Genomic DNA, 25,477 nt, shown 5'->3' with positions numbered 1-25,477 from the left:
GACGAAACACCTCTGAACTGTATACTTCATACTTTTTTAAAGAGGATTCATAAGTTGTGCTTTATTCAGATTTTGAATCTTACACAGCAGTTTAAAGAAATGAGGCTGATCTATAGACCAGTACAGACACATCAAATCACAATGACATACAAAATGAAAAGTATATACAGTTTGACACAAACAAAATTTTAAATGTCTCTTTTACCGATATATTTATGAGTATAAATTCTCAAAAAAGATTCAGAAAGGCTACATGCCAAATTCCTATCTAATTTTCTTCTTGGGGAAGGAATTTTGGTATTTATGAGCATTCAGAGGGGCTTTGAATTGTATACTTTAAAATGGCTTAAGTGGTAAATTTGATGTCAATTATACTGAAATAAAAAAGCTTTTGGGGGGGACTTCCCTGGTGGTCCAGTGGCTAAGACTCTGAGCTCCCGGTGCGGGGGCCCAGGGTTCAATCCCTGGTCAGGGTACTAGATCCTGCATGCCACAACTAAGACTTGGTGCAGTCAAATAATGAAATAAATGATTTTTTTTTTAATGTCCCAAGAGTTTACTCAGAAACTACTGTCCTCAGTCAACACGGAGATCCACAGCGTAAGACAACAGTGATTTCCACTCCTCCAGAGTCTAAGCCAGCCCGGTGTCCCTCAGGAGACCCTGTCCTCACAGTCCTAGCCCCGCCCCATGACGGACAGTTCCGCGCAAGCAAGAAGGCGGAGCAACGGGGCTTGCGAATTCAGGATCTACATCTGGAGATGAAAGCTCTGCAGGGGCCTGAGGTTTAAAGAAGACTCTTTAACCTTTGCTGAAACCAGCACTCCCTACCCTTTGACAGTCACCCATGCTGTGCTTACGATGCTCATGGGGCACATCCTGAGAGATGCTGGGTCAGGGACAGCACAGGTACACGTGTGAAGAAGAAACGAACCTAAAGTAGACGTGACTCAAGCCTGACGCTGACACGCCTGATGCCAACAGCAAGGGCTTTGACGCGGAGGAGATGGGGGAGGAGATGGAGGGACAGCGGGAGGAAGAGGGGGCCTGGGAGGGCGGTACCAGGAAACCAGAGCAGCAGCAGCGGGAGGAAAAACCGGGGCCCTTTGGCAGACGGGGCAGAGGCCCGAGCTATGGAGCGGGACACGCAGGCATGGGAGGGGCAGCAAGGGGGTACCCTGAGCTCACAGAAACCCCCACTGCACACGCCTCACACACACTGAGGTCCCCCTGGAGCCCTGGCCTGCGTCCCCCCGGCGGGCCCTCCCCTTCTCGGCGGCCACGCCCTCCCACTCCCCGCCCCCAACCCCCAGACTCCCTTTCAGACCATCACCGGGGTGACTGTGAGCAGCTCCAAGTGTCAGCCCTGTCAAGGGTGTTGACTTCTGAACAGGGATCAAAGACTTAAAAACAAAAAGGAATTTCTGTAAAGCGCCGGCGGGTGTCATAGGTTGGTGTGGGTGGTTTGTTTTCCCCGGGGAGGGTGAAAGGGCCCCCAAGATCACATCTCAGCGCATCCAAAACCGACCTCGCGGTCTCCACTGACTTCCCAGTTCCTCTCCGGAGTTCCTTCTCTGCCGAGTTCCTTAGAGTTCCTTACTCTAGTTCGTATCTCCAGAGGCCTGAACTGGCCAGCCTGAGAACGCAATTTCAGCCACGTCTCAGGTGTAACTGGTCTCTTCCATCCCCCTGCCAGATACTGTTCAGTTGGGTCTTTCTCAACTCAGCCCTGATGACATCAGCTTCCAGAAGTGCCTGCCGCCCTAGGTCTCCAAACATTCACATCCTGGGGTCCTCTTTTTCCAAGGGCTCCACTCTATGGCCTCTGTAACATCTTATGGAAAACCCAAACCAACTTTCTGGCCAACCCAAAGCTAACGAAAGCATAAAGGAAAAAAAAAAAAAGATAGACTCAGCAACCTAGAACAGAGCTTGACAAAAATTCACTGGAGACAGAATACTTAAAGAGGGGAACAGCAGCCTGAAATGATAAGATCAGGAAAACTCCTGGGCGGGTCCACAGAAGAACAACGCCAATAATTCACAAGCTACCCTAAATTGTGAGGATTTAACAGAAGATCTGTCTTGTGTTGTAACTCTGGTCTTGCACTCTCAGAATAACTTTGTGATGTCAACATTCTTGCTTAAGTTAACTGAAGGCAAATTCCCAGCTGGTCCTCTATAGTGAGGCTTGACATTAAGAAGCTGTGTCTAGAGACTTTCCAGGTGGTCCAGTGGCTAAGACTCTGCACTCCCAACAGAGGGGGCCTAGGCTGAATCCCTGGTCAGGGAACTAGATCCCACAGGCCACAACAAAGATTGAAGATCCCGAGTGCCACAACTAAGACCCGGTACAGATGAATAATAGAATTTTTTTTAAAAAAAGAAGTTGTGCCTCTTGCTAGTTTCCTCCTGATTTTGTTCTGAGGGGTGTTTGGGGGTTGGAGAGGATGAGAGCTTTGGAATCATGTAGCCATGTTTTAAAACCTGCCTCTTACGAGGCACATCTCCTTGGGCAGACGACTCAATTTCTATAAATCTCTACTTTCTCATCTGTAAAATGGGAACAGCAGCATCTGCCTCAACAGGGTGCTGTGAGGATTCAATGAGATAGAACACATCATCATAGTTGCGCAGCAGACGCTCCATCAGTGGGAAAGTCCTCTCCTTCTTCACTTTCTCTAGACATGTCACGCTTGCTTGCAAGTCACACTTCTGCCTAGAATCCTCTGTCCTTCAAGACCAGTTTCAAGGTCAGCCCTTCCATGGAGCTTTCTTAAATGCACCAGTACAGCTAGCGGCTTGCACCCCTGTGTTTCCAAACACTTTACATGGTCCTTGCCACAGTTCCTTCACCGTCTCCTCAGGGACAGGCAGCTGCTTCTAGAAGTCTTCTCAGAGGTCCCCTTTCACCCCACCCACAGCCTTGCACCCAAAAGGTGCTCAGTAAATGACCACTGCTACCACACCTCAGCTCTGCTTGGAAATCATTTGGGCCTCTGTTTGCCTAGGGCTTCCCTGGTGGCTCAGAGGTTAAAGCGTTTGCCTGCAATGTGGGAGACCTGGGTTCAATCCCTGGGTTGGGAAGATTCCCTGGAGAAGGCAATGGCAACCCACTCCAACATTCTTGCCTGGAGAATCCCATGGATGGAGAAACCTGGTAGGCTGCAGTCCATGGGGTCACAGAGAGTTGGACACGACTGAGCGACTTCACTCACTTGCCTAGGTGAGGGGCCAGGACAAAACAGGTCAGAATTTCAGCAAACCACTGCATGAACTTTAGTAGAGGTGGCTCTTAACAGCCATTGATCCCCAAGTCACTAACACATTCCTAGGACTTTACTGGCGACCTCAGGACTTCCCGGCCACAGCACAGGAGCAAAGGCTGCTCCTTCTTGGTCACCACAGCCGGGCTGGCAGGGGTGGACAGCGCTCTCGGAAGTGCAGGGAACACCATGCCGCCTCCCTTCCCTGGGGCAGGCCCAGGACAGGGCTTTATCACGGTGGTGGAGGGGGACGAGGAATAGAGGATAAATTTCAAATTCTCCCACCCCAGTCTGACCTCAGAAGTTGCTGTCACCTCCGATAAGACGAAGGAATAAAGCGAGGAAGAGGCAGGCATTGGATCGAGAGCACAGGGAACCCAACAGAGAAGAAAAATAGAGGGAAATCCCAGGATGACAGCTATGCCACCGGCCGGCCGGGCGAGCAGCCCAGATGGGGCCAGAAGGACGAGCACTGCAGAGAGCAGCAGATAATAAGCAAACAGCAGCAGCAGCCTGGGTCATCACCCGGGGGTCTGGCAGTACTGGGCAGAGTGTCATAGTTCTGAGCAGGAGAACGAAATGTGATAATTATACAGCAAACTAAGGCAATGGAGGCAAAGGGGACAGTTATTAACTCCGGAAAAAAAACAAAACGTCAACGCCAGAATTGTAAACCACAGCAGGGCATGGCACGCAGGACCTGCTTGGGAATAGTGACGGCCATAAAATGTAAATCCCGACCTAGGCATTAATTATCATGTGACTACACTGGGAAAATGCAGAGATGGGAAATGTGGGGGGCGAGGTGCGGGGGGCGGGGAGGCAGAAAGGTTGGGGCCAGGGAAGGGATGAGGCGGGTAAGAGAACAAAATGTCCCCCTTCCATAGGAGGAAGTCAAAAAACCTATAAATGGGCTAAAATATGAGGCAGTATAAGCACACTATTTAGAAATTATTGCCAGAAACTTAGAAATATTTCTAGAGGTGAACAGTAGAAGAAACCACTAAATAACTGAAAATAGTTCCCTCTGAGAAGAGCAATTGGGAATGGCCACGGGTGCCCCAGAGGAAGCCTCTTTTTATTAAAAGCCATGAAGTGCCCTTTGCCTGTTATAAACGTACATGTGCTTCAGACTGGCTAAGATCTTTGCAGGCACTGCTGGACAGAACACCTTCCTCCAGGTGTTCCAGCAGATTCTCTGGGTGCTGCAGGGAAGTGTTCCATCGGGTCAAAGAGAGACCCCACAGGCAACCTGCACAGGACCGTGGCCTTGGAGGAGGGCCGTCTGGGACGGCTCTAGGGGCCCCCAGGCCCAGGGCTGGCGATGGCGGGAAGACGGCACACAGGACTCAAGGAGAACGGTGCAGAGAGGACCCCCAGCCCATGCCACCCCCACAGCCCAAAATAACTTCCGGGTGGCACCAGGGTGTGACGAGGACTTGAGTGTTGCAGGGGTGGCAGACACAACAAGCCGGTCGGTTGTTCTAAGGTTTTCTCCCAGACACAGACAGATCCTATAACCTCCAGGAGGGGCGCTGAACGACTGACCTGCACTTCCCCACAAGGAGCTGCTCGGGGCCAAATGGCTAACAATGAGCAGACCAGAGTCCTGGCCACCGGTGGTGCCGGGAATCGAGCGTCTGGCTTCATGCTGAAATATGAAGATGGACCTTCTTCAAATTTCTTGGAGCCTGATGGGGTTGGCTATCAGGGTTTCACTGTTTTCTTAATGGACAAAGACTAGAGGGAACTTGAAAGCCAAAAGGCTATGTCAGACAAGGTTAAATAACTGGAGAAAACAGAACCATGCTCCCTTGGGGACAGGACATCAAGCCAGGCTTTGAAACCAAGTCCCGCTCTTTAAGAAGCTCTCAGTACAAAATCCTTCAGATATACCGGGGCACTTTCCACACGTCTGAAAGGGCAAAACTGAAACCGGGGCTGGTGGAGCTCTTATCCAAGGTTACAATATCTCCACACTCTGCTGCAAGTTTAAAATAACTTCAAAAGGGCCGCCTGCTTCTAAGTGGGTTACTGTTACACTGGAGCCAAACACGGAACGAATAGGAGGAGAGACATTTCGGTCTGTAATATTATCTCATCAAAAAATTCCTGGGGATTTAAAAGGGAAACTTCCTTCCTTTTGTCCTTTCGCCGCCCGTCGACTAGGGTAGGGTGTCAGTGTGGTACAGGGTTTCACAGCCCTGGACCTTTTCCTAAAAGGTGTGGTGGCTGCAGTCAAGACTTATAATTCATGTGAAAGAGTGGAAAAGGACCGCTCCACCCGCTTCTCTCTTGAATCATAAGGATTTTTTTTTTTTCTCTTCTATGTACAAAGAAACAGCTCTCTTTTGCTCTTTGAACAAACATCCTGAACCTCCTTCTGGAGCTAGAATCCAGAGGGCCCCGAACACAGTTTTTCTCCCCCGGTTGTCATAGCAATGGGAACAGAAAGTACCACAGACAGACACAGAAAAGGAGCTGGCTATTGCTGCTGTTTGCTGGAAACTTCGAAGTGGGAATTGTCTGAGGATTAAAACCAGTGTTTCTTTTGCCGAGAACTCTGGTTTTCTGAACACGGTCTTCTGCCATGGGCATCACTTTTTAGAGAAAAACCAAGAACCGCGTCTACCCTGTTTGCTTCCTCTTGGTACCAGAGAACCACTGAGAAGCTGCCTGTCGGAAGCTGTGCAAAGCAGCAAGCATTTCAAATCCACCTTTTCACCTGAACATCTCCAGGCACTGAATTTGGTCGGATGATTATGTTGAAACTTAGATATAGCCCTGTGTCTATCCCAGGTCTGACTTTAAAAACCTTCACTTAGAACTTCCAATTCTGACTCCAAGTGGGTGAGGATATATTTCATAAGTTAAATTTTATTTTCTAAAAAAGAAAAAAGTATCCAACAGCCTATAGAAAACCACCTGAAAATGTTCTGTTCTAAAAATGACTCAAAGTGACTCATACCACTACCTGATGACAAGAACTGAGCTCCACACAGAAATCCACAGACACAGTTTTATTTTAAATTGCAAGATGTAATAAAGGACACTTGATTGTTCCCACTACAAAAAAGGTAAGGGTTTGGTGCCTGTACACAGCACAGAGTTACTAAATCAAGAAGAAACATGTTGGAGGGGAAAGCATAAAGTGCGCTTCTCATTCTCCCAGTTTTACAAACAACACTATAAAACCACAAAATCAACAAAACTACGTGGTGCCAGTCTTAAACTGGAAAAATGGAACAAGTGGAAAAGGAATTCCAAAAACACATTTAAGTTGTTATAAGGTCTTAATATGACGTAAACCAGAGCAATGTAAGAATGGAGAAAGGACTCACTCGATACACTGTTGGAACAGGTGTATAGCAATGCATAGAAAAGCTCAGTCTGGCTGTCCGTAAGCTATTCTGAGAATCGATGAGGCAACTTGAGTTAAGGGAAGCCCTGTAGGGAAGCTCGAGAACAACAAAAGGAGGCAGAAAGAACAAGATATTCTTAAAACGTCTCCATGTTATATCAGTAGCAGAAAGGAATGAAATGATGGTTATAGGACAGACATCAATAGGTTATAGTAGGAAAACTGAAAGACCATCAGCCTTACCGTGGATTAATGCACAGTAAAATCCCCGATGAAAACCAATGCTAACCACAGGGGAGGGCTGCTGGGTACATGTGGACTTGGGTGGAATCTGTCTAGCAACAGGCAACAAACCTGAGATCCTATGACTTCCTTTCCCCCATAATTCCATTTTTAGAGAAGATCCTGAGGAATTAATCTAAAACAAATAAGTCAAAAACAAACTAAATAAACAAAAGAAGAAACACAATCCTAAAGGAAATCAACCCTGAATATTCACTGGAAGGACTGATGCTGAAGCTGAAGCTCCAATAGTTTGGTCACCTGATGCAAAGAGGCAACTCACTGGAAAAGACCTTGATGCTGGGCAAGAGGAGAAGAGGGCAGCAGAGGATGAGACGGTTGGATGGCATCACTGACTCAATGGACACAATTTGAGCAAACTCTGAGAGATAGTGAAGGACAAGGAAGCCTGGTGTGCTGCAGTTTATGGGGTCACAAAGGGTCAGACATGACTTAGTGACTGAACAGTAACAACTTTACATGATAAAATCTTCAAGCAGTCCCCCTCCAAACTATGAAAATGTAGAAAGAAAAAAGATTTCCCCAAGAGTATATAATCAAACAAAACAATGTACCTAATTTATGGGATATTGTACAACCCTAGGAAGATAATGATGAAGATAACAGGGTATAAAAAGCACCATGTATGAAATCGTAAGAAAAGTGTATTCATAAGGCAACACCTATTCAAAAATACCATCTGCAGATGGGCAAAGAATGCAAGGAGACAATGAATTTTAAAAGTTGACGGGTTTAGGGTGTAACAGTAGCTGGAAGCTTCCCTGTCGTGGATTTTAGTATTCACCCAAACCAATGTTTGCTGAGCGCTGACCCGGTGCTGGACACTGCACAAGAGAAGGTAATTAAGACCTACTGTTGGGACTTCCCTGGTGGTCCAATGGTAAGACTTCGCTTGCCAATGCAGAGGGTGTGGGTTTGATCCCTGGTCCAGGAGCTAAGACCCCACATGCAGCCTGGCACTGGGAACAAGTGCTGGTCAAACAGCACAGGCTGCGTGCAAGGGCTCAGCAAAGAAAACACAGGAGGAAATTATTATACACCAGCACCCAGTGAGGAATCAACCATGAACACTATCCTAACCAATGATGACAGCAGCTCAGCTCCAGCCATTCTGACATGACGAACTTGCTCGCCGGGCCACCTGATCACAGAAACACTTTACCAAGTTACACAGCGATTTGACTTTCTTCCTCTGAAACACACAAGACAGATGGACAAAAACACCTGAAACAAAAATAAAGCTAAAAATTCTTTCACCTAGAAAATACACTGTGTGCACGCTAAGTTGCTCAGTCGTGTCTGACTCTTTGCGACCCCTTTGTGGACTGTAGCCTGCCAGGCTCCTCTGTCCATGGGATTCTCCAAGCAAGAATACTGGAGTGGGTTGCCCTGCTCTCCTCCAGGGGAACTTCTCGACTCAGGGATCAGAGCCCCATCTCTTATGTCTCCTGCATTGGCAGGTGGGTTCTTTACCACTATCGCCACCTAGAAAGCCCCAGAAAATACACTTCTTCACCCCAAATATGACAATAAAGGGCAAGTCAGGGGTTCCTTATAAAATAAAGACAACTCCTGAGATTTGAGGAGTTTCTTACAAGGAATACCCAGTGAGAGAATGCAGGCTTGCTGTAACTTTGAGTCATTTTCTGAATGCAAAGAAAGTCTGGCCTTGGGGAGGTAGATTCATTACATTACCTCCCAGTCATGATTCTAATTCATTTTCAATCAGAATGTCTCCTTAATTAGTAAAATGTAGAAAGTAAGAGGAATGAGCCAACAGTTGCCAAGTGACCATTCTGGACGCGGAGGGACTCAGCACCATGTTGGGAGCGGGCACTCTGGTGTCCAGCCTGGGGGCAGAGCCTGTCCTTTCCGCTGACCCCGTGGCGCTGCCCTGACGTGTTGGATGTGGCTGTGAGCCGCTGGCCAGGGTGGCTCCCGGCACCGCCGCTTAACTTCTGGCCGCCTGGGAAGAGCCATGCAACCTCAGAGCTTGCTTCCCGTCTGAGGGAGGTGCTGATCCTGACTACGTGCATCTATTCCTGAGGTTAGACCTGCAGTGGGCCCGTGTCCCGGCAGGTGGCCAGTGGGGCAACACACCTGATACCAGAAGCACAAGCAACCAGAGGAAAAAACAGATCAGCTGGACTAGTGACAAATGGAAAGGACACCCTCCAGAGTGTGCAGAGACGACCCAGAGGATGGAAGAAAATGCAGACCCGTCATGTATCTGATAATGGACTAAAATGTGGGGAAATCCTTACCACTCAGCAACAAAAGGACAAATTATCTAATTAAATAATGGGCAAGGGATCGAAATAGACATTTCTCCAAAAAAAAAAAAAGAAAAAGCAAATGCAAATAAGCACATGAAAAGTTGCTCAACGTCATTAGCCATCAAGGAAATGCAAATCAAAACCACAACGAGCTACCACTTCATACCCTTGGTGCTGTGCTGTGCTTAGCCACTCGGTCCCGTCTGACTCTTTGCCACCCCATGGACTGTAGCCCACCAGGCTCCTCTGTCCATGGGGACTCTCCAGGCAAGAATACTGGAGTGGGGAGCCGTTCCCTCCTCCAGCGGATCTTCCCAACCCATGGATCAAACCCCGGTATCCTGCATTACAGGTGGATTCTTTACTGTCTGAGCCACTAGGGAAGCCCCCATACCCTCTAAGACACCTGTACTCAGAAAGAAAATAACAAGTGTTGCCTACCAGGTGGAAAAATTAGAACCTCCATTCACTGCTCTGGGAACTGCGGAGACAGCACAATAATTTTGCAAACAAAGAGAGTTCCCATCTGACCTGGCAATTCCACTCCTAGCTATATAACCAGCAGATATGAAAACATATATCCACACAAACACTTGCACCTGAAAGTTTATGGTAACATTATTCGTTATTCCACCAAAAAGGTGCAAACAACCCAAATGCCCATCAGTAGGTGAATGGGTAAACAAAGCATGGCACATTCACACAAGGGCACATCATTTGGCTATACAAAGGAACAGAATCCTGATACATGCTACAACACGGGGGAACCTTGAAAACATTAAGCTGAGTCAACAGAAACCAGTCACAAGAGTCCACATCTTATATTGCTCTATTCATACGAAAGTCCGGCACAGGGAATTCTATAAATACAGAAAAGAGATTTGTGGCTGCGTAAGGCTGGAGGGTTGAGGAATGAGAGGCTGGGGAAGTAGGACCTAAAAGGTACAAGGTTTCTTTTTTGATATGATTTGAATGTTCTAATATGGGTTGTGGTGACACTCCACAGCTCTGCGAATATGCTAAAAACCACTGAACCCTATACTTTAAACAGTGCACTGTATGGTGTGTAAATTATATCTCGACAAAGCTGTTATGAAAGAGCTATGCAAATAAAGGGAAAGTTAAAAGAGAAAAAAAATAGGGCAGGACTCTAATTAAGAGCAATTGTATGGCGTGTTGAAGAGAATGCAGTCCTGGAGGTCCATTTCCTCGGGTGTGAAGTAGGGACAGGGCCTGCATCTCCTGAGCACTCGGTAAATGAGGATCTCGGGGCTGCGGGTGAGGGGTGTGTATTGAGGCACAGAGTCTAAGAGGGTGGGGTCTCTAGGAAGAGGGACAACAGGAGAGTGGGGCGGAAGTACAACCACCCCCGTTCGCCATGCCCAAGACCACGGACCCAAGCGAGAAACTTGTCACAGGAAAGCAGGACCCCAGGGGTGGATCCAGAACAGGGGTGGGGGGTGTGGGCGGGGGGCAAGAGCCTGCAGGGAGGGGAAGGGTGCCTCGGGGCCCTCAAGGACTCACTAGCTCCACGCACAGGCCCCGGGTTCACCCCATCCCGTCCTGCCTCTCTGGAATTGCACTGGTGAGTTTCCAGACTAGAGCCTTCAGAAAGGGACACTGGATGAAAACCGCCTGATTAAAACTGTTCTGTGTTAGTCTGTTAATAACAGGGGCGGGAGGATAGGGAGGAGAGCAGACCACAACAATAAAGGCAATAAATTATACGCTGCGCTTTCCCACCCTGGACAACCCTGGGCGAGTGGCATAAGGGCTCCGTTCGCTCCCGAGAGCGAGAGGAACACCTGCCCCCTGCTCACCCCACAGGGGTTTGGGGAGGATTAATGAGATGATGTCTGAGCTCTGCTCCAGGCCCCCTGCAGACACCACTAGGTCTCAGGCATTATTAGCACAAGCTAGGACAGCCCTCTGCCCTTTCCTCACCTCATTATGACACCTAAGCTTTATTACATCTGCTATTAAAGTTCTCACTCTAAGAGTGCACCATGGAGATCACAACCCAGGCTGGGTCAGCACTGCCTGGCCAGCCTTGTTAACGCCAGGCCTTAAACCCTGCTCTTCAACAACAGGGCACCTTGAACCTTCACACACAGCGCGCCCAGCATTTGATGCCAGAGACAGATGGTTTAAAAGGCCCTCTAGGATCTCCCTAGTGGCTCAGTGGAAAAGAATCCACCTGCCAATGCAGGAGACACAGGTTCGATCCCCGCTCTGGGAAGAGTCCACGTGCCAGTGGAGCAGCTAAGCCCGTGGGCCACAACTACGGAGCTGGCGTACCTAGAGCCTGTGCTCGGCAACGAGAGAAGCCACCTCACTGAGAAGCCCGTGCACCACGACAAAGAGTAGCCCCCGCTCGCTGCAGCCAGAGGAAGCCCGAGTGCAGTAAAGAAGACCCAGCATAGCCAAAAATAAATAAAACCGACAAATAATTAAATAAAGGGCCCCTGCATTTGGGGGTTTTGAGATCCCTTGCTTCATGTTACCACCCTTACCCCTCAACATTTAGGACCTGAGGGAAGTGACCGCCAGGCTGGGGAGGGGCGTGGGGACAAGCTCCTGGAGTCTTCAAGGACTCTCTTCCTGGGTATCGGACTCATGGACCGGTTTTTGCAGGGTTTAACTTCAAGGCTACCAAACCCAGGAGACCAGTATTTCAAAGCAAAGGCAAAGCCACGTTGTGTGTGTGTAAAACCGATGCAAAAGTCTGTATGTGGGTCTCTATCTTCAAGGGTCTTTATTCAGCTGGGTGAACTAACATTATTAGTTTGTTGTGAAGATCAGAGATAACACACGTTAAACTTCCAGAGTGGTGGATTATAACAGCTGCCAACACTTATCATGGGCTTGCTGTGTTCTAGGCACTGGTTTTCCAGTTTTCCAGGTAATAATTCACTTGATCCTAACAACCTTGAGTTAGGTATTCTTAGTATTCCTGTTTTTTAGATAAGGAAATCGAGACAGAGGGGTTCAGTGATTCGTTCAAGGTCACACCCAAGTCAGTGGTAGAGCTGAGATTTAAACCCAGGTAGCCTTTACTCCCCTGCCACAGTAGACAGAAAATACAACCCCATTCATATTACCTTCTTGGTGCTGAAAAGAAAATGAACATATTTTCTCCAACCCAAGTGCTAAGAATGGTTCCTATCCTGATACTGTCTTAATTATTTGGTTGACCTTGAATTTAAACAAACAGAGAAAGGAGAGGGTCGACAGGGGTGTGGATGACAAGGGACTCTAGAAGTGAGGCATCATCCACTCTAAGGGGTGGCGGCGGAGAAGCAAATAGGATCCCCAGTGAAGAAGGCTTCATGACCCTCTGCCTCCACAAACCAAAGTTCCAAATCTGGGAATATGCAATCATCCAGCTGAACACCAGACCCATTTAAGACAGAAGCAGCCACGGAAATAAAAATGCCAAATTCATGATGGGGGCCACATTATCCAATATACTGTTTTACATCTCAATCCCTTTATTTCTTGAGAAAGTGTAAGTGGGTGAGGTTGGAGGGAGGTCCAAGAGGGAGGGGATATATGTATACATATATAGCTGATTCATTTCACTGTACAGTAGAAACCAACAATTATACGCCAATTGAAAAAAAAAAAAAAGAAAGCATAAACTGGATGACTTTGTTACATAAATCTACTCACCGCACCCCCATATCAAGCACAGTCGACTCACTCCATAAATCAGTAATCTTCCTAGTATGTCTCCTGTCTACTTTCAGATACTTTTCCCAATGTTCTGACTGGCAAAAACCTAATTCCTACCTCTGCAAAGCTGTCCTTGTCTAAACGACGGGGGGAAATGTAAAAATAAATTAAACCTCTGAAATTCAACCGGTACCAAAAAATACCTAGGCAGGAAGACAACTACCAATCTATACCAATTTTTCTAACCTGAAGAAAAAAGTAACACACAATAGCAAATCATAAATGTACCAGCTAGGTCCAGAAACATGTTAATAAAGAAACAAGTCATTTTTTAAATTGGGAGGTGGCCAAAGAAGCAGGAACGCAGCAGGACTTCAGCCTGTGTGTTAGCACAGGAGGAGAACCAGCCCGTCTTCCCATCACCTTCCCCAGGATGCAGCTGACCCAGAGCCAGAAGCTGGAGGACCACTCTCAGCGCTGGCGAGAAAGACCACCCACCATGATAGAGCCCATTGAGAGAACCTGGCTTGGTTCTAGCACCAAACAACTCCAGATCACCCGGAAAGCCTGTTTATCTGACTTCCCACCCTGAGGAGAGGTGGACAGAGCACAGACTCCGGGCAGCAGCCTCACCTCGCTCTCCTCAGCCGTGGCCTTGAACAGGTCATTGTCATTCAGCCCCTCAGGTCTTCGAGATTCTGCGTCTATAAAACATGGCAAGAAACACCCTGGCTCGTACATCTTCGGATGTGGTGGGTAGCAGGGGGCGGCCTGCAGACGGTGATTGCAGCCAGCCATGAAATTAAAAGATGCTTGCTCCTTGGAAGAAAAGCTGTGACAAACTAGACAGCGTATTAAAAAGCAGAGATGTTACTTTGCCAACAAATGTCCATCTAGTCAAAGCTATAGCTTTTTTTCCAGTTGTCATGTATGGATATGAGAGTTGGACCATAAACAAGGCTGAGCGCTGAAGAATTGATGCTTTCGAACTGTGGTGTTGGAGAAGATACTTGAGAGTCCCTGGGACTGCAGGGAGATCAAATCAGTCCATTCTAAAGGAAATCAGTCCTGAATATTCATTGCAAGGACTGATGCTGAAGCTGAAACTCCAATACTTTGGCCACCTGACGTGAGGAGCTGAGTCACTGAAAAAGACCCTGATGCTGGAAAAGATTGAAAGCAGGAGAAGAAGGGGATGACAGAGGACGAGATGGTTGGATGGCATCACCGACTCAATGGACATGAGTTTGAGTAAGCTCCGGGAGATGGTGAACGACAGGGAAGCCTGGTGGGCTGCAGTCCACGGGGTCCCAAAGAGTCGGACACGACTGAGCGACTGAACAAAAACAAGGTGGCTACTCAGATGCAGGTCCCCTTAACGCTCAGCGAGACAAAATCTTTGGCTGCCTAAGGACTTAAGCAGTAACCTCCTGCGTTAGCACTTAGGATCAAGGCTTGAGATGGAGTAGAATGTCTGCAGAAAAAGCACCACCTTAAAACTGCCACTCCTGGGACTGGATTTCCCTGGAGGGCCAGTGGTTAAGATTCCAAGCTTCCAATCAGGGGACGTGAGTTCGATCCCTGCTTGGCTTGAGGAACTAATATCCCATATGCCACACTGCGCAGCCAAATAAATAAATAAAGTAAAATAAAAACGTAGTTTTTAAAACAAAAACCAATCAAACAAACAAAAACTGCCACTCCTTCATAGGTTAGCAGTCTTCTCTCTTTTGGTAGTTTGGGAGATTGTTGCTTTATGCCTACATTGGGCTATTGTACTGCAGCATGTCCAGGTGTGGACTTGTGGGTTTATTTTAATTCACCTGGTTAAAGCAAAGCACTGGGTGTGTTTCATGCTGAAAACCTGTATCTTGTTTTGCCTCTGGAAAATTCTCAGGCTTTGTCTCTGAATAGTGCTTGTCGGCCACTGGTCTGTCTCTCTGCCTCAAGGGCATCTATCAGATCTGGCTGAGGCTCAGGTCTTCCCTACATGTGACCCAACTACTCTATCGAAACATTTTCACTCCTCCTCTTCGGCATTCTGTGTATTTTCCAATTCACTAATCCTATCTGTATGTTTGTCCAGTATGGGGCTTCATCCATTAAGATTTAAATTTCGTTCTCCTTTTTCATTCCTGGCATTTGCACCTCTTTTTTCATACCTACCTATTAATACTTCCTTTCTGCCTATTGTGTTTCCTGTTTGCTTATAGCTGTGATTTCTTCCGTCTCTGATAATTCTAAACATGCATTTTACAGCCAGTATTGGACTGCTCTATTTTCATGTGTAACCCTGAACAAATTAATCTCTCAGTGCTGGCTATCTTTAGTACTTCAGATGTTCTGGAACTTTGGTTTGCAAGTCCACAGGGTCAGAGTTAGTCAGCAGGAGGTGGAGTGGAGCAAGGTGGGAGTGGGTCTCTTCTGCACCACCCCTCTCCCACAGTTTTGTGGTCACTTCTCCCAGGATCCCCCTCCTGCTGACAGGTCAGGACCCCTAGCACACAGTCAGGCAGGCAAACTTCAGTCACGCCTCCAGGTGATGCTGGCCCACGAGTGGGCCGCAGGCTTGAGTCTGCTTCTTCCCGGTGCCCTAGACTTCACCCTGAGTAGTAATTGTCTTGGATGTTTTTAGCTTCCTTCCACAGCCAGAGCGGCCAGCCCAGACCTTGTTTTCAGCAGTGAGTCTGGCTCATGGGCTACTTTTAGTTCCCTCTGCCCCAGCAGAGCAGGGCTCCCAGCTACACAGCCTACTTCCAGACTCCCAGTGGAGTGGGGCTGTGGCTTCAGCATAAAAAGTCTCATGCTTTTTATTTGGTTGTATGTTTTTCAGATATGTCTGTCTTGTTTTTGAGCATAACTGCATCTTTAATTTTCTTTTTATATTTGGTGTTTGGAACTAGGGGCGGGGCGGGGGAGGGGGGAGGAAAGCGACTCCAAATTAAACAAACACTGACCAGAAGGTGAATATTTAAACAAAGACTTCAAGGAGGTAAGGGTGAGAGTCATGCCTGGAGGAAGAAAATTATCCCAGAAAAGAGGGAACGACTGCAAGTGCAAGAAGCCTGAGGCAGGTCTGCAGTGTCTGAAGAACAGAGTGAGCGAGGGCGATGGGAAATTCTCAGCAGAGCAGCAAGAGGCTGGGCTTGGGTTTGGACAGGGTTGCTCTGGCTGCCACCTTTGGGGAAAGATGGGTGGGGAGAGTGGCAGCAAGTGGGAGCGTAGATGAAGGGACACCAGCTAGGAGGCTCCTCTGAGAACCCAGAGGAGAAATGACGGTGGGCGAGAACAGGGCAGACGTGGTGAAAGCAGTTGGGTTCTGAATATAATTTGAAGGTAGAGCAGCAGAAATCGTCGATGGATTGGACGTGGGTGGGGGAGAGAGACAGTAGTCAAGAAGGGCCCCAAGGATAGAAACACGATTGCCTGAGATGAAAAAGAATGACGGAACAGGTTTGTTTTGGAAGTTCAGTTCTGAACACTAAAATGAAAGCTGGGCCTTGTCTTACTACAAAGGTACAAAAATGACTGTAAGACTCAAAAGAAGACTGAGGACTATTATCCGGAATATATAAAGAACTCTTAAAACTCCATAATAGAAACACAAACAATCCAATTAAAAACGGGGAGAGGATTTGAATAAAGACTCCACAAAGGAAGAGACAAGGGTGTCAAATAAGCGCACGAAAAGATGCTCAGCATCGGTAGCCATCAGAGAAATGTAACATCAACACAAGATACGCTGCTACACACCCAGCAGAAGGGCTGAAATGAAAAGACTGATAACATGAAGGGATGGTGATGATGTAGAGCAATGGGAACTCTCATGCACTGCTTTCCGGAAGGCAAAGTGGCACAGTCACTGTGGAAAAGCAGTTTGGCAGCTTCTTATAAAGTGAGACACAGACCTACCAGGTGACCCAGCCATTCTACTCCTGGGTATTTACACAAGAGAAATAAAAACATTTGTTCACACAAATCTTGTACTCAAATAGTCATAGCAGCTTTGCTTGCAAAAGCCAGAAAGTGGAAACAACCCAGTGTCCATCAACAAAGTAAATGAATAAATAAGATCTGGTATATCCACACAATGGAATATTACCCAGCCATAAAGAGCTACAAAACACGGATGCATGCTACAAGACAGATGAACTTCAAAATCAACACACCGAAAAAAGCAACCCAGCCTTCCTCCCCTCCCCCGAGAAAGGGCACACCATGCTTGTTTCCATTAATGCAAAATTCTAGAAAATAGAAGCTTATCTGTAGTGACAGAAAGCAGACCAGGGATTCTCTGGGGCTGGGCCAGAGGAAGGGATGGGCGGCCAAGGGACAAGAAATTTTCAGGGGTAATGAAAACATTGGTTGTGGTGTTGGTTTCACAATGTCTACCATCTATCAAAACTTCCTACATTTTACCTTTAAATGGTTACTTTATGGTATATAAATACTTTAATTAAAAGTTTGTTTGCTTGTTTGTTTTTAAGGAAATTGCTGAATTCAGGGCAAAAAACAAAGACAACATTCTAAAAAGAGTCAGCAACTCCACCATGGAGCTCTCCACCCCAACCAAACGTCACGAGCCTCTCAGTGCTGACACTCAGTTATGTAAATAGGCTGTTCATTCATAAACATGTGATGACCTGGGAGAAGGGGAAGAAAACTTTCCTTCTCTGATTCAGCTCTAGCTTAGAACCGGACCAGGAAAACCAATACGAAACGATGTCTTTTTTAGATCACGAGTGTGGATTTGGCACTTTGGGCTTTGTAAACCCTAATCTTGGTGGAACAGAGCCTGAAGCCGAGAGCGGGGCCCTTTGGGTGTCTTTTTTTAGATCACGAGTGTGGATTTGGCGCTTCGGGCTTTGTAAACCCTAATCTTGGTGGAATAGAGCCTAAAGCCGAGAGCGGGGGCCTTTGGGTGTCTCACCATCCCATCAGAGGCAGTGTACACCCTGAGCCACACGAGCCCTCTCTGCTTCGCTCTTCCGAAAGGACATTCCCGCTACCAGCCAGTGTGCATAGAATAACTTTACATCTGACGCCCAGGAACTAAGAGCAGTCCCTTACCTGTAACTCTGCATTCAGGCTTTTATTCTTGCAAACCCAAACAATGCACAAACCAAATTCCAGTCAGAGACCGGTAACACTGAAATTCTTAAGGGTAGGGGGGCAGCAATGTGGCAGCTCGTTCACCCCACCACACCTCTCCCAACACAGGCTATGCCTTCACACGTATGCGTTCGTCCATGCACACACAACTGTGTCATTACGCACCAGTAACAGCACATGTAGTGTGACCACGTGTAAACACGGGGCAGAAGAGAATACAGTCGTCCATCAGTATCCACGGCAACTGGTTCCAGAATGCTACCCCCCACCCGCTATTCTCCTGCATACCAAAATCCAAGGACGCTCAAGTCCCTTATACAAAATGGTGCCTATTTGCATATCATCTACACTGGCGGCACTAGTGGTAAAGAACCCGCCTGCCCATGCCGGAGATGAAAGAGACATGGGTGTGATCGCTAGGTCGGGAAGATCGTCTGGAGGAGAGCATGGGAACCCACACCAGTATTCTTGCCTGGGAAATCTCGTGGACAGAGGAGCCTGGAGGGCTGCAGTCCAAAGGGGTACAAAGAGTCAGACACGACTGAAGTGAGTGAGCACAGCACATACACTCATCCTCTGTTCACTTTGTATCATTTCTAGATTACTTATACTATTCAACACAATGCCAACAGTTGTAAACACAATGTAAATGCTAAAAAGTCACCGGCATGAGGCAAATCCAGTGTCTGCCTTTGGGGACTTTCTGGAATTTTACTCCCCTACCGAACACTTTCCATCTGCGGCTGGCTGGATCCAAGGCCGACGGATGCTGGTTCTGGATTCTGTTGTGGGAGGCTGCCGGACTGGAGGAGCACTGGTAACATTTCAGTACAATGACTAGAGACAGAGGTCGTCCCTCTCTGGGAAAAACGAGCGACCGCTTGTGTCTTTAGGGAGCTGAACCAGAGACTGTTCGAAGGTGGCCTGAACATGTGTCAGTGACACAACTACATCACACCCTCTGCATCCTGAGCCTTCTGTGTAAGGTCAGAGGTCACGGAAGTCCCTCAGAGGAGGCTGCGGCTTTAGGCCAGGGCCGTCTGGCAGTGCCTTCCGCGGTGATGGGGACGCTCTGTTTCTGCACGGACACTGCGGGAGCCATGAGTCGCATGAGGCCGTGGAAACTGGGAGCTGCACTTTACATTTTACTTAATCTTAACGAATTCAAATTTAAGGAGCCACACCTGGCTAGTGACTGTCATGTTAACTTTAGACTCTGAAATTTAATATTTCCCTATGATCTCAAGAGAGCAGGAAAAAAACGTCTAGAGATACTCTTTACCCTGTCCTCCTCAAATTATCTTAAAAGTTAGGATTGGCTCAAATCTAGAAGATAAAGAAATGAGTTGGATGCCGCAGGCTTACAGGGGAAGTGCTGCGGTTAAGAGATTTTGTTTGGGCAGCACCATGCAGTGCAGAATAACACAAAACGCCACAGGAAACCAGCAGCAAAGGTGTTCTGGGGTCAGAGACCAGTGGGAGGTCAGGTGACACAGGAAACGGGAGCAAAAGGCAGCGCTCAGGCTGCCAGTGATCTCCCTGGGTAGTCTCGGGCAAAAAAATCATTTTTTTCTTTCTGGACCTCAATTTCTCAACAATACATAGGATTTAACCACCTGCCCCATCTAATTCACTGAGCTGTAAGAAAGGTAAAGTAATGAGCACCTAAGAGTACCAGGGGCTTCCCTGGGGGCTCAGATGGTAAAGAATCTGCCTGAATGCAGGAGACCCGGGTTTAATCTCTGGATCAGGAAGATCGTCTAGAGAAGGAGATGGCAACCCACTCCAGTATTCTTGCCTGGAGGATTCCACGGATAGAGAAGCCTGGCAGGCTACAGTCCTTGGGGTCACAAAGAGTTGGATACAACTGAGCCATGAAGGGGCTGGAGCCCACAAGAGCCTGGCAGGCGAGGGGCACTGCTGTGGTCTGAATGCTTGTGTCCCCGCAGAATTCCTCTGTTGCAGTCTTAGCCCCCAAAGGTGATGGTATTAAGTGGGTGGGGCCTCTAGGGGGTGCCAACGTCAGGTATGGCATCAGTGTCTTGTGAACAAGGCTCCACGGAACTCTCTGGCCTCTTCTGCCATGTGAGGATGCAGTGAGAAGTCTGAAGCCCAGGAGAGGTCCCTTACCAACTATGCTGGCACCCAGATCTCAGAATTGCAGTCTCCAGAAAAGTGAGAAATAAATTTCTGCTCCTTATAAGCTGCCCCGTCCATGGTATTTTGTTGAAACAGGCCCAGAGATCTAAAAGTCTGAACAACAATGGAGACTCCACATCTGGAACTGAAAACACCCTGATTTCAGAAGGGAGCAGCAAGGCAGACCCACAGGCAGCTTGTAATTCCTAAGAAAGTTGCCCAAAACAGGTCTTTTAAAAATACAGTCCCTGTCAGACTTCCCTGGTGGTCTAGTGGTTGAGAATCTGCCTGCCGATACAGGGGACGTGGGTTCAGTCCCGGGTCAGGGAAGATCCCAAACGCTGCAGAGCAATTAAACCCACGCGCCGCATCTGCCAGAGCCCGTGCTCCGCAACAAGAGAAGCCACCCGACGAAATGCCTGCGCACTGCAGCGAAACACAGCACCTGCTGAGCCCTGCAGCCAGGGAGCACCCGCACAGCAGGGAAGACACAGCAGAGCCGCACACACATACACACACACACACACACACAAGATACACACACACACAGACACACACACAAACACACCCACACACAGACAGACACAAACACACCCACACACAGACAGACACAGACACACACACACACATACACACACAGACACACAGACACACACACACACAGACACAGACACACACAGACGCGCACAGACACAGACACACAGACACACACACACGCACAGACACGCACAGACACACACAGAGACACAGACACACACAGAGACACAGACACACACACAGACACAGACACACACAGACGCACACAGACGCGCACAGACACACACAGACACACACACAGACACACAGACAGACACACACAGAGACACAGACACACACAGACACACACAGACACAGACACACACAGACACACACAGACACAGAGACACAGACACACACAGACACACACACACACAGACTCGCACAGACAGACACACAGAGACACAGACACACACACACACAGACACACACACACAGAGACACACAGACACACACAGACACAGAGACACACACACAGACACACAGACACAGACACACACAGACACACACACACAGACACACACACAGACACAGACACAGACAGACACACACACACACACACACAGACGTGCACAGACACACAGACACACACACACACAGACACACACAGACACAGACAGACACACACACAGACAGACAGACACAGACACACACAGACACACACAGACACACACAGACACACACAGAGACACACAGACACACACACACACAGAGACACACAGACACACAGACACAGACACACAGACACAGACACACACACACACAGACACACACACAGACACAGACACACACAGACACGCACAGACACACACAGAGACACACACACAGACACAGACACACACAGACACACACAGACACAGGCACACACACACAGACGCGCACAGACACACAGACACACACACACACACAGACGCGCACAGATGCAGACACACACACACACACATAGACACGCACAGACACAGACACACACACACACACATAGACACGCAGACACACACAGACAGAGACACACACACACACAGACACAGACACACACAGACACAGAGACACACAGATGCACACAGACGCGCACAGACACACACAGACACACACACACACAGACACACACACAGACACACACACATACTTAAGATTTATACATCTCATTCCATGCAGATTTTAACCACAAAGAAGGGACTGTAAACACACAAAAAATGCAAAGTCCAACCATACACATAACCCCAATCAGAATCTCCAGGACTGGGACACAGACTTAGGGATTTTAACATGCTGATGGAGGTGAACTTCTGAGTCAGCTTTGACAATTACTTGCCTACGCCAAAGAAAACAGGTCAAGGGTAGACAAGTAGGATAATTCGACTTAGGCTTCTCACTTTCTATCTGAAACTGACTACATGACAGGAATCATAACTCGATGCTCCCAAGAAGTAGTGGGAAGAACAATATAACAATGGCCACTATTTGACAATTATTGTTATTTACAAAAGTCGCAATTGTATATGGTAATAGGATGCCATTACTTCTAGATGCAAACCTGTGCCCTGGCGAATGGGCACCTTTTTATCCATAGAAGAGCATAACCTTAATTTACAAGAAGTCCATTGGGAACGGAGGTTTATCTCCATCGTGAACTGTGCTGCTCCCCTGGGTGGGGTGGCAGCCAGGGGGTGTGGCAGTCCAATGGCGAGTGCCCACCAAGATGCTTGGTTCCGAGGCTTGGGGGTCACTTTCCATGTGGGAGTCAGAGAGCTGCTGGGCCAGAGGCTTGTGTAAACTGAGCCTGCTTCTTCCTCCAGGAAGACCAGCCTGTATTTTCTTGTTTCTGAGGTCTAACTATTTTCAACAAAACTGGGATTCTCACCCCTGTGGTCTTAAGACGAGCTTCAGAAGCAACTCAGCTTCCCTTGGGAAGGATGGAACGGTGAGGTCCAAAAGGTAACCTTCTGGAGCGCTTGTGACGGTGAGGACTTCTGGACCAGAAAGGGCACCCTCCTCCAGGGCCTGGCCTTCCCACAAGGCTGTGTGCTTCCCTGCTGATGACCCCGGTTCTGTTTAGTCCTTGCTATAAGATGCGAGGACAAAATGTACCAGATGCAAGTCATTCGGTTTTGAACAGAGTCAACTTGTTTACCTAGAGCTGAGAGAGAAGCCAAACTGGGAAACGGGCCAAATGAAGGAAACTGGAGGAGTCAGCACCCACGGAGGGCAGGAGGACCAAATACAGCTGGTCCCCAGCCTGAGGCTCCTGGAGTCTCTGGGGCCACCAGGGCCACTCTCTCATCCTCTGCCCCTGTGGGTAGCAGCCACTACCGGGTACACGGTCTTTATACACTTTAGTGCAGGTCATATCCGCTCCTTCACTGTTGATTTACGGTCCTATGCAAGAGGAGGGGCCTGTGCTTAGGAGGTGATATGTCCAAAGAGACAGAGGGGCTGCTGGACCCATGGGCAAACCAGCCACTCTGAGCCCCCTCCACCAACAAGGCCCCTGAGTCCCTGGGTCATATACCTTCCCCAACAGGAAAAAATACATGACTTTTCAGTTGTTTTCTGGATCTGAGGGAGACAAAGGTAAAATCGACTTTTATCCATCTCCAAATCAATCAATGACTGATCTACTGGCCTGCCTAGTAAGCACTCAGACAGTTGCTGGTAGGTGACTAGTAACCTCAGCTCTTATTAATAACTGGACAGAAGCATCACTTGCTTTTTGAAGCATCCTTCTTCTCCCTCAAAGTTCTCCACATTTCCATATGGAGAACAAACTTGTTCCCACCTCTTGAATGGGTGCAATCTCAGGTAGGTAGTATATTGATAATGTTACTAGATGCAACGCAATGAACAAGGTCTCAGAAACACTGAGCTAGTTGTTATCCCATCAGAAAGCAATTTGTAAGTTTATAAACCTGGTCAATAAATTTACTGAGCATCCTCTGGGGTCAGACACTGTGACAGGTGCTGGGAGTGGTACGGTGAAGAGTCACATCAAGGAGGGGCTCTGGATGACGATCCTCGGCTTGCAGTCCTGTGACTGAGCCTTATCCGGTGCCACCAGACAGGATCCCGGCTCTGCAAAGCCCCTCAACAGAGATGGAATTTGGAAAGCACTCCTCTGGCTCCAAACCACAGTGATGTCGTACACCAAGTGTCCTAAACCAAAGACACTGGGCTTTCCCAGTGGTCCAGTGGTTAAGAATCCGCCTTGCAAGGCAAGGGACACTGGTCGATCCGTGGTCCAGGAAGATCCCACATGCCTCAGAGCAACTAAGCCTGTGTGGCACAACTACTGAAGCCTGAGCGCCTAGAGCCGGTGCTCCACATCAAGAGAAGCCGCCGCAGTGGGAAATCCACGCACCGCGACTGGACAGCAGTCCCCGATCGCCACGACTAGCGAAAGCCTGAGTGCAGCAACAAAGACCCAGCACAGCCAAAAAATGATAAATCTTAAAAAAAGAAAAGACACTAACATAAATCTACACTCCTCTACAATTCTCTTCCAAATGCAGACAGCCTTGAACAAAATGCCTTGTGGTCTGTCCAGTATTACCTTTCTCGATCTGATTCAAATTTTCCTTCTTAACAAATCAAGATGTGCTGGGAGCGGGAGGTGCCCCTCAGGACTCTCTGTGCCGCTGGACCCCACTTAGCGGCTGAGCCCTCTGAGGGCTAAAGACATTTTGGAGTGAAATGCAGTAGTGGCTCTTAGGCCCAATTTTTCCTCCAGAACTGCCCCGGCCTGATTCCAAAGCCCTCTGGGGACTATTTATCCCCCAGCTCTGAAGGGATGGAGACCGCCCTTCCCTCCACACCACTACATGAGGCCTTCAACGCCCAGGGGTCTAAGAAGCAGGCATGCCCCTAAGAAGGCATGACTCTAAGAAAAGGCTTTCTCAGCTCTCTGGCAGATAAAGTTAAGGCAGGAATGCGTGAAGCCCTCCACACGCACCTCACGTACTGCTTTGGGCAATTAAGTGATTTTTTTTTTTTCTTTTTGCTCAGCTCGAGGCTCAAAGCTAGTGGGGAAACTGTCTCAGCAGAGCGGGTGACTTCAAAGGACTGAGAGGCAGGCCCTGGCTCTGCAGACACGCCTCTCTTCATGAAGGAGAAAAGACAGAACCGGCTTCCCCAAATTCCCCAAGCTCCTGCTCCTTGCTTGCCAGCCCCAGAGAAGGGAAGGAACGAAGAGTCGGGAGATCCCTTTGTTTCTAGGAAGCTCGGGATTTCTTCCCGTGAAAGACACTGCTGCTAAAAAAAGAAAGAAAATCAAGGAAACAGAAATGAAAGGCTGCTGAGAAAATCGAAAATATGTCATCAGACACTTCGCATAATAGGAAGACCAACAGGTGCTGGCAGGAACAACCCATCACCCCGCCCTACCTTACCTGTTCTACACACCTGACTGGTCCCTTGTATTTCAGGGCAGGCCTCGCACAGCACTTGACCAGCCCACTTCCGTCCCAGGAAGCAGCCTGTGAAGAACACGCCCACTACTTGAAGGCACTGCTTGGCAAGCCAGACATCCCTGCCTCTGACCATCTCTGTGGTATTCGATGTGCTCCAATGACGGGCAGAGCCACCGACCATCACCCAGGTGGGCCAACTGGTCCACCAGGTGGGCGTCCCTGTCTCAGAGACAGAGAGACCCCTTCGCACCCCACCCTGCCCAGCGGATAGGACCTCGGTGGGCCATCGGGGGGCCAAACGGGAGAATGGCTTGCTGTCGGTTTCCCAGCCATGTTTAGTACTGGGAGTCCTATCAATAGGCCCTA

General features: G+C 48.3%; 1 protein-coding gene across 2 annotated transcripts in view; it reads right to left on the bottom strand.

The window, feature by feature from the left end:
* ZNRF3 (zinc and ring finger 3) overlaps positions 1 to 25,477 on the bottom strand; it is a 141,857-nt gene that overhangs the window by 58,577 nt on the left and 57,803 nt on the right. The window contains exon 1 of one of the 2 annotated variants that reach the window (XM_052654893.1): positions 22,570 to 22,676. The exons of the other annotated variant lie outside the window; for it this stretch is intronic. The gene's annotated coding sequence lies outside the window, so the exon portion shown is untranslated. Of the gene's footprint in view, positions 1 to 22,569; positions 22,677 to 25,477 lie in introns of those variants that run through there. 2 annotated transcript variants of the gene reach the window in all.

Source organism: Budorcas taxicolor, chromosome 17 (genome assembly GCF_023091745.1).
Source record: "Budorcas taxicolor isolate Tak-1 chromosome 17, Takin1.1, whole genome shotgun sequence".
Taxonomy (NCBI): domain Eukaryota; kingdom Metazoa; phylum Chordata; class Mammalia; order Artiodactyla; family Bovidae; genus Budorcas; species Budorcas taxicolor.
The sequence above is the reverse complement of the archived record's forward strand: the minus strand, read 5'-3'. Positions and strand labels throughout refer to the sequence as shown.